Consider the following 6000-nt stretch of genomic DNA (forward strand, 5'->3'; position numbering starts at 1 on the left):
ACTATGACGACACACTCCGTGAAGCTAACCTGCCCCCTAGCAGGTTTACTACAACTAACCCTGACTGTCTCCGCCCCTTTGTCGGAAACCTGACAGTAGGAAGTGTCGGACATGGCGTGCCCCTTCCTTGAAGAGCCAGTAGATCGTGAAGCCCAAATTCTCCGCAGGGCTCTCCGCCGGGAGAGAGTGATCAGAGCGCGTTTGGACATTTTATCATTTCCTGATGATTTTCTGTGTGAACGTCACCGTTTCTCAGCACAATCTATAATTTATTTGGATAACATCCTCAGGCCATATATTACGCATGTGACACATCGTGGACATCCTCTCAGTTCTGTACATATTATTTGTATCGCACTTCGGTTTTTTGCAAACGAGAGCTTTCTGTATAATATTGGTGACGCTGAGCACGTTTCCAAGGCTACCGTCTGTCAGGCAGTCAGGAATGTTACAGTTGCACTGAAACGTCTCCTGTACCCGTTTGTGGTGTTCCCCGGTCATAGACCCACAAGATTCATCAAAGAGGGATGCCACAAAATTGCAGGTATCAGGATGACCAAAACTTAATTTATGATGTGGTGATACTTGAACTACTACTTAAATTTTACATTTATTTTCAGGGTTCCCAGGCGTGATTGGCTGTACAGATGGCACTCACATTCCAATCATTGCTCCTTCAGTAAATGAAGGAGACTATGTGAACAGGAAGTCTTTCCACAGCATTAATGTGCAGGTACATAGTTCCCTGTAGCATGTCAAACTAACAAATTATTTCATTATAGTAATGGATGCTAATTTGTGTTCTCTGCACTGTGAAGATCATATGTGATGCTGCCAACATTATCACAAATGTGGAAGCCAAGTGGCCAGGCTCTGTCCATGACTCACAAATATTCCGTGAATGTACACTGAGCACAAAATTTGGACATGGTGAGTTGAGAATACTGTAAAATATATAAAGACCAATTGCTTCAGGGACATTTGAACTGAAGTGTATCCTTCTGTCTTAGGAGAGTTCACTGGCTACTTGCTTGGTGATAGGGGGTATCCATGTTTACCCTATTTGCTTACCCCTTACTCTGACCCTGAACCGGGCCCACAGCAGCGATATAATCTGGCTCATTGCAGGACAAGAGCCAGAATTGAAATGACTATCGGAATGCTTAAGGCCCGGTTCCGGTGCCTGCAAAGACTCAGGGTCACCCCAGAAAGGGCATGTGACATTATTGTGGCATGTGTGATTCTTCACAACATTGCCACAATTAGAGGAGAACACTGTCCTTCTGAACCAAACATCAGCAGTGATCCAAACCATGAACATCCTGACCCTCCCACGGACAAACAAGATGGAAGCGCAGTCAGAGACACCATATGTCACAATCATTTCTTTTGACCCATCACCTCAACATGTTGAAAGAAGAATAAACAGATTTTTTGTTCAACTGGCTTTATTGGTCACCTGTGTTTCCTGTACACAAAGTATTAAAAGATGTAAACCTCATAAAGTGTCTCTGTTGCTTCCTCCTCTGTAACAGCTGTCAATGTTTCTTCATTATTTTCCTGTAGTAAAGAAATAAACAACATTGCTGTTCTACTGTACACTCATAATCTGTGGAGTATTACTCACAACTGCATGTTGGTCTGGCTCAACAGGAGGCTGCACCAGATGCAGTACACCACCACCATCAACTGATAGAATATGAGGTTTATACAGGTCACTTATGACTTACAAGGGACCAAATGGCAATTAACAAACATATACCAATCACCTTACACTTCATTGTCATTATGCTCTCAAAGACAACCAAGACTGAGGGAAGGCAAAATCAGTAGGAAAATAACTTCACTACAAAATAATCCATTATGGTAAAGAGTTTATCAGATGAATGAGTAGCACTGCAAAGGTGACTGTGAAGAAAGGATGTATGCACATCATGTATTATTTTGAATTTACCCCCTATGTAGGCACTTGTGTCTTGCGGGGTTATTGACTCAGAGGATGTCCCCGCAGAGATGCCTTCGGCCACAGGGCGCCCACTGTTTTGGCTGAGGGCCAACTGCTCAGCCTCTGTGAGTGGTGGTGGTGGAGGACCCCCACCTGTTTTTCGGGCCTCCGCTTTTTTTCTGTTGGCTATAACGGGCCACATTTGAGCATACAGAGTAAGCAAATATGTACTTGTAATGTGCTCAGATAATTTCAATAAGTGCTTACAGAAAGAAAATTAATGTAGCCTCTAACTGCAATTGATTTACATCGGACAAACAGACCAAGCACTATGGCTCATAATACAATTACACCTCACCTGTTTGGACTATATTTTTATATTTCATTTTTACTTGCTGCCAGGCACGTTTGGGGCCTGTTGGGTTGCACCTGCGCTCACATCACGTCACAAAATAAAATGTATAAAATAAAAAATAAAATAACATATGATAAAATAACATGTTAAATGGGTGGAAATCCCTAGATCAATGTTTAAATTAACACTCACGCATTGACTCTGTCGGCTATGTTTTGCCATGCATGCTCCCTTTCTTTTGCAGCTGTGGCTGTGTTACTTTTTTCCGCGGAATTTGCATGTTATCGGCATATGCTGCCATCAGAATTTCGGCCTCAAGCGCTGTGAAATACATTGACCGCGCCTTCTTTCCCTCCGTCTCCATGGTGACTCGCTTAATCTGTGCTCCGCTTATCAGGGCTTTATGTATCCTCGTCCGCGCGCTTCACTTGGGGTTGACGCAACTCCGCGTTGATTGAACTAATTGTTATCAGCCTTTCTGAAACCGAATATTCCGAGTTGGACAGTTCGGGGTTACTCAACCCTGAGTATCGTTTTTCACTCTGAGTTTTCTAAACCGGCTTCCTGAAACAGGGCCCAGGTGGTGGAATTGGAGACTGAGCTTGAGGCCGGGCGGCTACCTGAGCTTGAGGCCGGGCGGCTACCTGAGCTTGAGGCCGGGCGGCTACCTGAGCATCCGGTTGCAGTTCAAAAGAATAAACAGTCCTGGTATTATCAGAGCTGGTGTTAATTGTCTCTGGGATATGTGCACAACACTGGTCACTATATTCTTCATTTCCGGTTAATACTTGTACAGCTGCTGTTATTGTGTATATATTTAGATTTCTTCATACATTCTATATAGTTCTATATTGTGTATTTTGTTGTACAGTTATTTTATTTTCAACTTTAATTTATATATTTATCTTTATCTTATTCTTCCCAGTTAAATTTACCCTTCATTCTAATTTGTGTTGTACAGTTATTTCATTTTTAACCTTAATTTATATTTTATTCCTTCCTAGTTAAATTTACCCTTTTTAATTTTTCATATTTATTTCCTATCTTATTCATAGCCTTTTCCTTTTTTGTTCTCTTTAGGTCACGAGCAGTTGTCCAAGCATTTCACTACATATCGTACTGTGCATGACTGTGTACGTGACAAATAAAATTTGAATTTGATTTGAATTTGATATATGCCACAGTTTTAGCAGACCCTGGGTTAGCTGACATGGGTTTAACAGGTTCAGAAGAACAACAGCCCTTTGCTTTCACTGAAGTCTTAAAAATGCCAACCTGGGAGAGATCGGTTATCACGAAGGTAGGTAAGCTTTGTGAATTAGCTCCCACTGACACACCCCGAACAACCCCAGAAGAAAAAGTCTTAAAGTTCAGATTGGAGCTGTTATCCTTTTTACTCACCACAGTCGGCCGCTCTGATATCCTTGGGTCCGACTGTGGCGAGGGGCGTCGACGGCGTGAGTGCCGTTTCCCATTTGAAGGCTGGACCGACGGGCCGGGCAGGACACTCTCCGTCGGGTCAGGGAGTGAAGCATGAGTTGCAGGGTGGGTGGTAGCAGGGGGGAGAAGATGAAGCTTGTTCAGAACGAAATTCTGTGTGAGCGGGTGAAGTGAGCTGAGCAACCAGGGGAGACCAGAAACTAAGCGCTGTAGCCGAACAGCTATGCCTTGGCGGAATTCTCTCCCCTCATGCTCGAGCCATAAGTTAATTAATTTGTCTACCGAGTAAATAATGTCCTCCCGGAGCTCCTCGGGCGGGTTGACTGCTGCTGGGTCCATAGTGGCCGGTTCGTACTGTCACGGCTGCCGAGGCGAGCCGTGTGGAATAAATGAGGATCCAATCACAGGCAGTCGTAGAGAAGTGAAGGTGATTTATTGAACACAAAAGAATGTGAACAAACAGCAAACGGGACTCGAACTAAACTAAACTGGGAAACAACTAAACTACAGAGCACAAACCTGAATGAAAACGAGCAGAGGAGGATGACGATGAACAGCAGGGAGAAGACATGGTGGATACACAGACTGACACTGAGTAATACAGACGAACCGGCAACAGGCAGGAAAACACACAGGGCTTAAATACACACACCAGTAATCAGGGGATGAGAGACAAGAGGGCAACACAGCTGGGAGGAATCTGGGCTGACGGGACAGGGGAAACGTAAACTGATCACACTCACATACAACACGGACCTTCACAATAAAACAGGAAACTCAGACACATGGAACCAGACAAGACATTGAACTAAACAGACAGATTCACAAACAGATGGGGAGACACCATAGGCAGACAGATACAGACGCAGACTCAGAGGCAGACCGAATATAACACAGAACCTAAACAATCATCTAGAAAATGATAACAAACTAAAAGCGCTGGGTCACCGACCCAGGACCATGACAATAGGGTCACGGTGTGGAGAAGATTCAGAGAGGCTGATTGCTGGAATAGCTTTTCGTGGAGGCAATGTGTTGATGTTGCTCACTGGAAAAACAAGGTGACGATGATTCCTTCCAGAGATCACATTTTAAGAAAGTTTGTGTAAATAAAATCACCTTTTTGTTGTTAATTTCTTTGTACTTGTACAATGACAATAAAGGGCTATCCTGTTCTATTCCATCTCAGACTACCTCCAGAATTTGGAAGTGGAGACTATGGACGAGGGATACCATCCCTTAGCAGTGTGTGACGATGCCGGTGAACAGCATGAGGAGGATGTGCCAAGCTATTGTGGCTGTGTATGGCTCTTCTTCCACATGCTACTAAGGACCCTGTTTGGTAAATGAACAAATTGTTAAATATTAGGGGTGCAACGATACACAAAATTCACGGTTCGGTTCGGTTCGATACTTTGGTGTCACGGTTCGATATTTTTTCGATACAAAAAAATGTTCATGCATTTTTAATTTGTCATTTATTAAAATTATAAATATATATTTTAACTCAAAAGTACAGTTTTTAAATTTAACCCTAACCCTTGTGCGTGTTTTTTATTTTGCCAGCGAATGCGCACCTGCGGACCACTTATGTGCAGCCCTGGTTATTTAGCTCATCATATCGCAGCCACAGAAATTCTTTTGTCCATGAAACCATAAAGCTGCACTTTCTTTTTGCCTTATAGTCTGATTTGTCATAACTTCTCCGTTTTGTGGTAAGCTTTTCTTTGGCTGTCACTTCTTCACCCTGACCTGTCTTATTTGGCTCAGCAGAACTGAAATGCTTTTACACACTCACTCACATAAGCTCAGCGATTCTCTGCGCGATCAACCTCTCACATGTTTAAGCTGCGGGAGATTTCACTTGTCATGTTTGCATAGTAAGCTAACGATTGATAAGACGATGTCAGAGGAATTGGTGCACAAATTATCATCACTCACAGATCAGTGCTGTCGCTCTCTATACACAGTTCGCACGATTGCAAAGTGAAAGCAAAAAACAAGCGCAAATTCAAACGCGACTTCAATATGTCACATATTGACAGTGGCTCACCGATGCCAATGACATAATTACCCAGCTACATTTCTGAAAGAATGCAAAAGCATTGACATATATTTTTCCTACAATAGCCCGACGGGCAGGGAAGAGATAGATTTTGGTAGCCCGACTGAAAAAATCGCTAGCTCCGGGACGTCGGGCTAGCGATATTGCAAGCCCTGTATCTGATTGAGGAATCACTCATCTTTGGAAAAGAGAGTT

Source organism: Astatotilapia calliptera, chromosome 8 (assembly GCF_900246225.1).
Source record: "Astatotilapia calliptera chromosome 8, fAstCal1.2, whole genome shotgun sequence".
Taxonomy (NCBI): Eukaryota; Metazoa; Chordata; class Actinopteri; order Cichliformes; family Cichlidae; genus Astatotilapia; species Astatotilapia calliptera.